Genomic DNA, 12,777 nt, shown 5'->3' with positions numbered 1-12,777 from the left:
TAATTTCTTCTATTTTTTGTTTCTTTCATGCGTTTTACAATCAATGATCACAGCGAAAGAAGGAATATTCATTTATAGACATAGTGTATTTAGTTTAGGTGTACGAAAAACCGATCAGAATAATTTGCCCTTGCAGCGTTATATTTCGATTATGATTATTATCTCTTAGAAAAGTTTAGCAGCTGGTCGGTATTTGAGTTCTCGCAAAGAAAGTGGCAAAGCCCTCTGGTAAAGGGTCGAGTGGATCTCGACCATGCCCGAAGGCTTCTCAAACGCTTGATAACTATTTTTCGGATCGGTCGGACGATTGTTAGAAGCGCGCGCTCGAGGCGTATTTTCTGTAGAAACGCAATTGCATGGGTCCGTACGTTTATTTTACAGCTCGCTAATTGAATATGAGCAAAAAGATGAAAAAAAGCAATGAAAAAGCAAGGGAACGAAATCGAGGAGAAAGATAAAAAATAATTTAAAAAAATTAGTAAAGTAATGACTTTCTGCTGCTCTCGTAGAGTTACACAATCACGATACTGCACGGTAAACGGCAGCGGAAAAGTACAGTAATGTTTTATTCAGAAAGAGCATATTTCTGTAGCTGAGAGAACCGTGTTTAGAACAACACGGTGGAATAAACGCGACACACGACGAGTGGTGTGCAATGCGGATATAATATAACAGCCTCTATAAAATATACCGCGAAGTTGTCGTCAGCATATCCGTCGTCTATTCTCGTCCGCGGCAGTTGGGATATCAGGCCGCTTTATCTCGTTGCGCGGCCGGAAAGAAGAAAACGCGCGCGACAGTTACCTTATTATTTATTACTACATAAAAGGTCGCGTACGCGGTGACAAGCGCTGTGCATTTCACCTCGGATAGAAAATTTTATTTCCAGATGCGAGAAAAGAGAAAGAGATAGATTTCTTTCCGCGAGAAAGCTCTTTTTTTTACAATTTTGCGACGTAGGATTCTATAGAGATTTGGACAGTGTTTTATATGCTATCTTTTTTTACCTTCTTTATTTTATTATTCTCTTTAGACGTGTAACTCAACATTTGCTACGTTTAAACAGAGCATTGGAGAAGATCTCTGTTATCGATAATTTTGGACCTTAACTCTTATATTGAAAGGAAGAAAGTTTATGTAATGTAGCAATAGCTTTACATTTACCGACTTTGAACAGCTGCAACGTAAAAGATTCGTTATAAGCTTCAATGGAAACGTAGTTATGTAAATTACATTGGACACAACACTGCCATGTGCGCGTAAGCTACTAATCGAATCGTTTTTCGATCACCATTTGCAAATAATCGACGCGGCAGCTTTGCAGTTCGTTACTTGTAGCACTTCAATTTACTCCTTCATTCGATCCATTGCAAAAATTTTATTTCCACGATTCTCGCCGCTTCCCCCAAATGCCTCGATTGAAGTGAAATATTTGTTCACGAATCGACAATGTATTCGTTCGATGTACGACTCTTTGGATTAAAAAATTCATTTTTTGTTTAGGTAAAGAAAATAAGATGGCAAAATTTTAGATAAAAGTGACCTGCTTGTAAAAAGATCTATAAGTTCTCATTAAATAATATTTTCGATCAAAGATAAATATCAATTTGTATTGGTAAAAATTATTTTTGTAATTTTATGAATACACATTAGTTATATAAACAGCTTTTTCTATAAGTATTTACAAATTAAAAAATCACTATAATGATCATAATTCCTTGAATGATAAATAATTAATATTTAAAAATATAGAAATATATATATTTTTGTTATTATTAATTTTAATTTTTACTAAAATTTTCAAAGTATATAGGTTTTAATGGAAAATCCATACGAATAAACCGGGCTAATTAAGAACCAGCGCGGTAAATGATGCGCGAAAGTTTTATTTATATATTTTTATTTTACATATTTTCCAACCTTTGACTGCGTGCCGACTAGATTTGTCAGACTTGAAACACAGCTCCGGTTGGAGTAGTAAAATCCCCCCCCTACACCTAATTAAATCGATTCGATTTAATTTTTGATGCTATATGCATCTAAAAAACTGTAAAGAAATCATCGCGAAAAATATTACCTCAGCCAGGGTTTGAACCTGGAACTTCCTTTTAATTTAATTTTTACTATTTAATTTTTATTATATAATTTTATAATTTATTTAAAGCTTTGCAAGCTAGATTGCTTTGTAGCCGGGACGATAAAAGAGCGAAACTCGCCCGTTCGAAAAGTATGGACGTGAATCAAAGATCTCGTCGAAATGCAAGCGTTTCAAGTGAATTCGCTTTCAACAAGTGGTTCGGGCCATTAGTCGCACTCAAAGCTCGCGAATATCGATAGCTCGCGTCCGCTGAGAAGCGAACGCCTCGTTAAACCGAGTTACCATCGTTGTTTCTCATGATCGGGAAAATAATTCATAGATTTTAACTTGTATAGTTTACACAGGATTTCCTGGGAGAGTCTTTAGTCATATTGTATCACAAATTTTAAGTTAACTCTCCTTCGCGTAAAAACTTGTTAAAATTCATCACTCGTCTTGAATCTTAAAACTCCAGAAATAGATATCTTGATAATTAAAACTTGATAATTAGATTTATATAAAGGAAAGGTCTAGTTAGAATCAATAAAAACGAAACATTTTATGCTTCTGATTCTATTGTCCATCTGATGTTCACTTGATATTTAATTTGCCAACGTTACTTAAATATTAAGCATAAATAATGCAGAAGTATTGCTACCTCGGTATTGAAACAACTCGGAAACAACTGTATCTTTTTAGTTTCTTTTCTATGGTTAAAAAAATATCCAACGATCTCGGGCATTATATACAATAATCTCGAAATATATTGCAGGATTTCTTTGAAAAAATGCTGCTACACGTTTCCGGCATCAAAGTAAGAGCGTTTTAGAAAAAAAAGAGAGAGAGAGATGCTAATACTATAACTGCTTATATCGCTGATTATAAAACGATGAGAAACTGAAAACTATTTTATAATCAAGAAACGCTCTGGGCTTCGATAATTATAAAAACGCAGGTTTTGATGGAAGATATCGATCGACCGCACATGCAACTCGTTCTCGAGTTTAATTATTTTCGCGCGCATGCGAGTCGCACAACTTCCTGTTCGTTTACAGGCGCGCGCGATGTCAATAGCGGGCGCCGTCAACCTTCGTGGTTGAAAGCCATTAATTTTAAAGCCACGTCGGAATGCTTATCGGACGAGCAAGCCGAAGTGGGAAGGAGGAGTTGGACAAGTATGAAACAGACAGACCGGTAGCGGCATTCACGTTCGCGATGCGAACGAACGGTTTGGTTTAGAAGCAGTTAGACAATCGTTGGAAAACGAAGTAGCGATTCCGTTAATAATAGACACGGAGCTGCGTGCTTCGACCTGTCGCCTGGCTAACAAATTTTTATTGTAAAAATACGCTCAGGCCAAACAAAGACATTTTAGTAGCACATTTCAAGAGTTTAATGTTTATTTTTTTTTTTTAAGTGATAATTATTGGCAAGTTTTTTATTTTCCACATTAAATCTTAGAGACGAATAAGATACATCGACGTATCTTATTTGACGCGTTGCACATTACGTCTGCACCTAAAATTACTATAAAATAAATACAATAAAACGACCTTTATCTATCAAGTCTAATGAAAACTGCACAGTCGCGAGCAATTCTCTAAATTGAAATCTCGGAACGCGCTCGACAGCTTCCTTGCATATCCCAGTGCATATTTTATGCGCATCCGTTACGACTCGTCGCATCTCGGTTCGTGGTCAACGATGTGTGAACACTGCGCGTAAAATTTTTCTCCGCAATCCAATCGAAGTCAAGAAATTCACGCGCGAATCGACCGATGCCAATTTCGTTACACGTAGACACGTTGCACATGGGATTTAATCCCGAAGACGCTGCTTTACGACTTGTGTCCCAGATATGTGCGGAAAATATAGCGGATAATTCTTCAATATTTACCAAATAAACGCAAAAGTGATCAACAAGCTCGATCACTCGGTTACATACGAGATAATGATGATTACCGTTGCGAATGTATTTTGCGGCGACGGATTCAGCTCGAATGACATGCCGTTATAATCTTTGGAGACATGGTGTGAGAAAAGGGCAAATATGTAGATAGGCATGAGATAACAGATTGCGAATAATACGATGAGATGTTTTTCTAGAATTGGTTTAATTCTTAAACGAATTAATTTTCTAATTGCAACTTTGCTAATTGTAAGTTTTAAGAAAGCGTCCAGAGTTATTAGTTCACGCGAACTAATATTGGTTTCCCTATATATTGACAATTTGTTTCCTTAAAATGTTTTCTTAAATGCAATATTATTAAATTCTTCCCTGATCAAATTTGACTAATTAATAAAAGTGAGTTTATAAATATTGACACAGTAGTTTCAGTTTTTAAATTCGTACAATTTATTTTCTTATAGTCATGTTGAAACTTACCTTTCAATGCAGAATATTCTATGCAGAAAACTGAATCTGTAAGCAAGAGAAAATAAATTGTTAAAAATATTAGAAAGTTATTAAAACTTATATACATATATTACCCAAATATATTTAATTATACTTATATTATCTGTATATTATACCTACATATAAATCATCTTTGACCATTTAATATCTTCTTTTATTTAGCTTATAATTTATAATATCTTGTAACTCATAATGCCGGTAAAATAAAGTAAAAAGAATCTTAATGCATTTAATTTAAAAGTTTTATTTATACGCGTAAGATTTTATCTTTTTATGATAAGTCTTCGTAATTTAAAGTAAATAAAGAGGCACATTTTTTATAATTTTTCGATTTATGACATTTTATTCAATGACAGTAGCATACACGAAATACAGTAGCATTAAGGATAAGAATAAAGAAAGCGAGAAAGATGATGTCCAGATTACACAGTAGGATTACGTCTAGGTTACGTATTTTGTCGGGCCAGGCTGGTTGTAAAAATGTCGGAAGAAGCAGTGCTCTTCTAAGCCCTCGAAAGGTTGAGCTCGTGGATCAAGTGGAAAAAAACTGTCTCGCGATTTGCTGGTAAAACAATGTTCTGCTTTATATCTCCGAGAATGGACAGGGGCGATCGCACAGGTTGATTTTCGTGAGTGGGTTCTTCGAGAACGTCTTGAACATATTGAGCGTGAAACGGTGCTTTTTCAGACGAATTACGCGAACAAGGTTGAACGCTATTGTCAGGTGCTGTCATTGTCATAAAATGAATTCTTCCTTTCTAACTTACCCCCCGTTTTCATCTTTATATCTAGAAATTTAATATTTTTCATTGATTCTCAGAGTAACTCGATTTTTTGTGTACATACACCATGAATTGTGCTTTTTCAATAAATTTGAGAGCGATTTTTTAAATGGATACTTGATCAAATATTATTATTTTCACAATTTTTTAACATGAGATATTAAATATATTGATCATAAAGCGTTAAAATAAATTTCATCGTTTAAATAAAATTTGTTATTATTTTAAATTAATCGAAATTGTCAGATCTATCGAGGTCTTTGAAAATTTTCTCTAAAATTTTTCTTTTAGCGATTTATAACGTTCTAATAACTCTACATTTTATCATATATACTTTTTTTTAACAAGTTCTACAACAACAAATTATTTCATAAAAGATTTTGTTTCCCCATGTACCGCTTGCAAACGTTTAACAATAAGTGTGGAGAGATGTGCGTAGGAGTTTCGGTAAATCAATACATTATATAAAAGAAAAACTCATCAAGTGTATGACGTAAATTGTAATTATGAGCAATCATAGCAGCGTTAATGAAAACGTCTTGCACGTGTAATCTGAAATTTCACGACAGTCTTACGCGAAGGGAGAAACTCATTTTGAATCACTCGCCAGGCGAGGTCTTATAATTGCGTCTCGACAATTCAATCTAAATTAGCAGACGTCATAAACATTCCGGGAACTGCCGTTACTGGCAGCTTGCATTTGTCACGGAAATGAGATAAAAATTCTTTCACCGATATAAAAAACGGCTCGCGATCTAATAACAATGTAATTGCCATGATATTTCCCTTTGGTAGAATAAATTCTGGGAAGGGTATAAAATATTGTCATATTAAAATTAGACATTTCTTATAAATTGCATATATATTCTTCGAGTTGAGAGCATAAGCGTGTACTTTTAAAGGACTCTAATATGAGAGCGCTTTATAATCTCTTGGTGGATAAACCAGACTTAGGCGCTCCGGTATATGATTATTAAATCTATATTTATTTCTGCGGTCGTGACGCAAAAACACATATTTCGTTGAAATTATATTTTTGTCCAGAAATAAATTTCAAAAAATAATGTTTGTACAATGACATTTTATAAACGTAATATTAGATATATGTTTTTATCATTTATGCAGTTTAAAGTTATATTTTTAACACAGTAGTGTACGTATTATATACGTAATAATTTCTGCTTTCCGTTATACGCGTATATTCGTATTTCTGCCGTACATACTCTCGAATGTCATCGATTAATCAGCGATAACGTTCAATTAACGCCGCACCCTCGTTTCCTCGCCACGGTTTTCTCACATCGATTAGTATGGCAGCCCTGCCTATCAAGTTAGCAGAGCGTTAACCTTGCATCTTGCTCAAATTGCGCTTTTATTGACACTTTCTCGCTGTTAACGCGGTGACATGCTTAATTACTGTTATCAACGAGCGGAGAACGGGCGCGCTTCTCCGAGTATCAATGTTTGCGCGTAAATGTATACTCTGATATTTAATGGCACTTAATGTGGCACATGCAGAAATGATCTTATCTTAAATTATTCCGTGCTTGTTACGTCACCAATCTTAGTCTATCCCAGATAACATGGATGGACTGCTGTGCATCACGTACGAAAAGTTCTCCGGCCTCTTGCGGCCGGTCGATTTTGCGGCATCAACAAAATATATATATATGTGTGTGTGTGACGTTGTTTGAGCAAATATTTAAAGACTCATACAGCACAATACACCATCTCGACACCAACAAGCTGTGGAACGTATCAAAATTCTTCGCTCATTTGCTGTTTAGAGGCCTTCATCCCGAAAAAATTGATCGCGAAACGCGTGTTCTTTGGGTCATCTCTATTTCCTAGAGATGTTCCGAAAAACATTCATTTTGCGATCAATTTTTTCGGGATGAAGGCCGGGTCGGAATCGAACCACGGACCTTATCATTACTATTATAGTCATTCGCGCATGCATCCCTAACGTGTCTTCTTTGATCTGGGCCACCTTGGCCCGCGATTTAAACTAGTAACGATTAACTTTGTAATTTCTTGTTTTTTTTTTTCAACTGTAATACGTAAAAGTTATCAAATTTATAATAATTTTCACTGTTTATGTTTTAAAGACAGCTACATATAGAAATATGGACCTCATGTTTTCGAGAATATCATTTCAATTAACCAACAGTGAGAACTTCATTACATCGCTTGTTATAGACGGATTTTATTATGCTTTCATGCTTGACACGCGCATATTGAAACAGTGGATGTAAATCAATAAGCTTCGTTTACATACGCGATTACTAGTGCTATTCTCTTTCACACGCGAGCGTAGCGCATATCTGTTTGAATTACAAAAAAGAAGTCCGAACAATTATAACCGATAAACAATAAACGACGAAACTCAATTCGACACTCGTCGGCGGCGTTTTTTTTTTCCATCTCACAGAGGAGAGGGTTAAAAGGCGCTATTGATTTTCTCTCGTGGACTCGCTGTTGCCAAGTTCGTACTATAAGTTCGCATCGCATCGCGCGCGAGTTTTCCGTCATTGTGTATCACACGGTTGACCGACATGTATCGCGTAAAAGTGAGAGATAGAGAGAAAGAGGGTGGGAAAAAGGAAAGGAGGAGGTACAGAGACTTTCGTCACGGCTGTCAAAGAAGAGGCGGAATCGCGCGACATGACAAGGAGATACTTAACCGATGTGGTATAGGTGTGGCATTCGACGTATGTCTCGGCTCGTGGCCGTGATTATGTCTTCCATGACGCGAGGCAGGCTCTATATATAGTACTCTATATACAGTACGAAATGGTAATACGAAAATTTAATGGACCAGTGATTGCGCTTCAATGCGTCATCGGCTTATCCGCCGTAATTTCGCAGCATGCGTGCGCTTCCGCACACTCTCCAAGATCCCCTTCGATCGACGTCTTATTCGCCTCGATCGAGATCCTTGATCACTTGATCACCGGGGTGCCAGTTTGCTTGTACAGTCCGTTTGCACAATATGTAATTCGGGGCGGACCAATCCCGCTGATTGCGGTGATGAACATTCGAGCCGACCGCGACGTTCGACTGATTGAACTTCCGCGATCCTTTGTTTTTAAACGCATCGAAGAACGCATTGTGTTCTGAAAATTGCATCTAAAAATCTTATTGCAGGAGAATTTTAAATGTCAAGCATATTTTGGGATCCGTAGATCTATAAATACGACAAAAGATCTCAGCTTAGAAAAGAACAGATTGTGCTTAACATAGTTAAGAATAGGTCTATATAATTTAATACAATAAAATAAAATATATATTATACAAACTTACAATACGACATACGTTTCGGTCTTTGGTTTAGACCCTCTTCAGTGTTGAATAAATAAAACAAGTTAAAAGTATAGATAAGAATAGTCTTCCGCCTGACACAAGACTATTCTTATCTACATTTCTTATTTTATCCTTATTTTATTTTCAACTGAAGAGGGTCTACTAAACCAAAGACCGAAACGTATGTCGTTTGTAATTTTTTCGTATAATATATAATTTATTTTCATCTCACCACCGGCATTTGTTCTCATTTGCCTTTTATTTTAGTATGTTTGTTAAATTGATTGTATATCTGGAGAGTTTTATCCTTGTTTTTTTTAGGTATAATTGTCAATTTGTTAAAAACCTTTGAGAAAATATTATACGTACGTATAACCGCACATTCTTTTATTTATGAATTTCTTAATTAAGTTAGACTAATTCTTCTTGAACAAAAATTTTTATACGGATTAATTTTTAAACGCGCAAGAGCGAGAAACTTTAATTCTTAAATTTCTAACCATGTATATAATTTAACAAAATTTTGTTTTGAATTAATTACAGAGATATTTTAATTTAAAAAAAGAAAAAACTGTGCAAGGATGTGATATTCAATCAATTTTTTATTCTAAAAATATCGGTTTTTAATTAATCAAAGAATTGTATGCACTTGGATAGGGATAAAGGAAAGTTAAGGCTTTCTTTAAATAATTCAACCGTTTGCCATAAATAAAAAAATAGCAATAAAAAATCAATAAATTATTTGAACAGCAATTACTGAATAAACATTCAGTATAGACTCTGAGTTAGTGATACAGTCTCTGGAAACTTTGGCAGTAAAGAAAACGTAAAGCAAGAAGTCATGTCGAGTTTCTTTTTTTCTTGCAAAAAAGAAAAACAAAAATTGATACATCAGTCTTACATTACGATGTTTTTTTTATTTATGAAAAAGAACTTTCTTCACGTACGCAAAAGAATGACACAAAAGGTTATCGGTACAAGCCTCTCAAAGAAAGCGTAACGTCGACCTATCGAAATTTCAATATTCGTCCATTCACTCGAGTATCGAAACTTCGTAATTACAAGTCGGTCGTACGTTTCTTTATAAGACCAAATTGAAAAGATTTCCAGGCACTGTGGAAATGCAGCGGAGCTTTGATGACTGTATAGATAAAAATTTTTAATTTAATTAACGATCAATAACATATTGATATTAGTAACTCTTTATGCTTAAAACAAATGTTATTTTTAAAATTAAGATTTATTTAAAATTTTGCATTGTGATTAATAGAAAGAAATGCGAAAACTTTAGCTCTGCGCTATCATTTTATTTATTCCTGTTATTTTTTATTTTGTACGCAATTTAATCTTAATGAAATTTTTTGTACAAGAAATACCTATGACATCATACTTTTAATATTATCATAATAATATTAATAATACTAATAATAATACTAATAGTATCATTAATAATTATTTAATTATTTTTTTAATTATCGAAGCTACTATTATAGTATTGAGATTAAATCCGCTTCTTATAATCAAATAAAGCAGATGGCAGCATAACAATTAATAAATAATTCACTGCACGGTGCTTGAACTTCGACTTTTTCACATCAAATATTCGCTAATATATATATATATATATATATAAGCATTATTATCATTATTAAATCACTATTTCATTACAAAATTCGAGTACCAATTACTTTTTTAACAATACTTAGTAACAAATTAATAATTCAAGTACAAAAATCTTTGTGTAATCGATATGGATAAATCTTCTTCTTTAAACGTATATATGTATGTGAGATATTTAATATGTGATAATAATTTACTCCTCGGAAATAATTCGAAATGCGAGGTATAGAACATTATAATATATTATAAAACATTAAATACATATACCAGAGTGGCATTGAGTGATTAATATGCGAGCGAATGTACTTAACTACCCTTTTGCAAATATTAGTTTGTGTGAACAAAAAAGCAATACAAAGAGACCTGGGAAGCATTCAACGACGGAACAAAGCTGCTGCTATTGTATCGTATTAGTGAGTGTTAATTTATCTTTTAATTTAATCTAAGGTAATGGATTTGTAAATATGACAAACGCATGTAACATATCTCATATAGATTCATTGTCTTGAGATGGATAAACTGGATAGGGATTAACGTAAATATTTAACTCCGAAACATGCACGTATAACAATATGACGATTATGTATAGAAGAATGCACAAATACAAAACTCATAGAATTAGAGCTCTCGCTTATCCATTGCATTTTTTATTTACATTGACATATTACAAAATATTTTTTAACTAAAATATTTGGTAAAAAAGGACATGCAATAATATATTAATTTTTGTAAAAGTCAAATTGCCTTTAAATTCTAAATTTAAAAATATTTCTAATGCTTTTTGCTAAACACTATATTCCACAGATAAGATTTCCAGAACACAGTTGACAGTATCATGAAAGTAAATATATTAATTTCATTAATTTTAAATGCATGATTGTAATTAATTTTAAATTTTTAAATCCATTATTTAGAAAAATAATAAAGATTATGAGAAAGGAAAATAGTAATGTTACAAATAAAAATATAAAACTAATATTTTTGGAATATGAAATTTTTATTTAATATAATCTCTTTTATGGTATTCATATTTTTCGGACGATGGAAATGGGAACAAGATATTTGTTGTCATATTAATAATAATATGACATAATATGTTATATTAATAATAAAGAAATAAATTGTTTGCAATATAATAAAAAGGAAAAAAATGTTAAACTTATTAAATTTATTATTTGTTTTTTCTTCTTCTTCTATCTTAAATATTTTTTATATAAAGTCTAAGAGTTTTGCATTTGATTTTCCTCTATCTTTTCAGAGTTAAATATTGCTTGAATTGATAAAAGTGAATACTTGGTGTTTTTTAAAAATATGTACATGTTGCAAGCATAAGTAAAGGAAGCCAAGACACTTCATATAAATATTGATTCTGAATTATTTATTAAATAACACGATACTAATTGTTATTCATGTTTTCTTTTATAACGTTCAATTTTACTCAAATCTTTCATAGTTCCTTCATCCATATTTATTGACTTTATGTCAATTTATATCGTGATCAGCTTTCTACCTTAATTAATCTTCAGAATACGTTACTGAAGCATTGTAATGGTATGTAGATAGTATTCCGCACATATACAATCATAAATTGATTCGTGACATGAACAGCAATAGCGCAGTTTTATGCTATCCAGCGATTAGTTTAGAGTAGCTCACAATCAGATACATAAAACATTATAGTGTTTTCATTCAATATCGATTCATGTAATATCGATCGTTTGATAATACAGAAATACAGAAATACAGAAATAAAAGAGAGAAAAGAATAACAATTTAACTCTTAATAAAATAGTATAATATAGTTTAACTCTTAATACAAACTTATTATTATATAACTGATTGACGTCAAATAATAATCATATTTATATTTTGTATCTCCACGCAGAATATTGCAGCTCAGCAAATACCAAATAACATGCAACTTACATGCAAGTTATAATTCCCTACAACAATACATGTAATGTATTATAACACATGTGTTATAATGCATTTACATTGTTGAGAAGAAATTGTAACTTGCATGCAAGTTGCATGTTACTTGATGTTTGCTGGGAATATTAAACAGATAAACACATCTCTGAAATAATTCATGGATCTCATATGAAATAAAGATATAAAGAAATCGTGTTCCATGGTAGCAATTGCTATATTGTTCAGAAATGATACAAGCAGATTAAATTGAAGATAGTTATTTTGTTTTCATCTCGTAGAGGAAGAAGTCTTTTTTAATCGATTGGAAGACAGCCTCTTCTGCGAGAACATTAAATTCAATTATTAAGCCGTGTTATAAGTAGATTAAAAGAGAGAAAGAGAGAGACATAGACAGACAATTATCCTTAGGCATGTCTATATGCGGTTTGAGATAAGTATTGCCGTTCTTTTTGCAGTAGTCGTCATCAAGTAGAAAAAAAACACAATCCGCGCATTTAGTGCATAGGTATTTCGTTTCATTTCTCACGGCATTGGCATACTATTCCGTCGCTTTAATGTGGCTGCAAGCTGATGTAGAAGCAAGCTGCAAGCTGATGGAGCATGTGAAATCGCGTGATTAGCGTTAGCAGCACATCCAAAACGAATAA

The 12,777-nt window shown here is 33.0% G+C and overlaps 1 protein-coding gene across 4 annotated transcripts in view; it reads right to left on the bottom strand.

Moving 5' to 3' along the window:
• LOC112452556 (GTP-binding protein Di-Ras2) overlaps positions 1 to 4,512 on the bottom strand; it is a 51,230-nt gene extending 46,718 nt beyond the window's left edge. For all 4 annotated transcript variants that reach the window (XM_025012833.1, XM_025012835.1, XM_025012836.1 and 1 more), the window contains exon 1: positions 4,464 to 4,512. The gene's annotated coding sequence lies outside the window, so the exon portion shown is untranslated. The remainder of the gene's footprint in view (positions 1 to 4,463) is intronic.
• Between the last annotated feature and the right edge of the window lie 8,265 nt (positions 4,513 to 12,777).

Source organism: Temnothorax curvispinosus, unplaced genomic scaffold (genome assembly GCF_003070985.1).
Source record: "Temnothorax curvispinosus isolate PA1 unplaced genomic scaffold, ASM307098v1 QBEX01003445.1, whole genome shotgun sequence".
In the NCBI taxonomy this organism is placed as follows: Eukaryota; Metazoa; Arthropoda; class Insecta; order Hymenoptera; family Formicidae; genus Temnothorax; species Temnothorax curvispinosus.
This window is presented reverse-complemented; position numbering and strand designations above follow the sequence as displayed.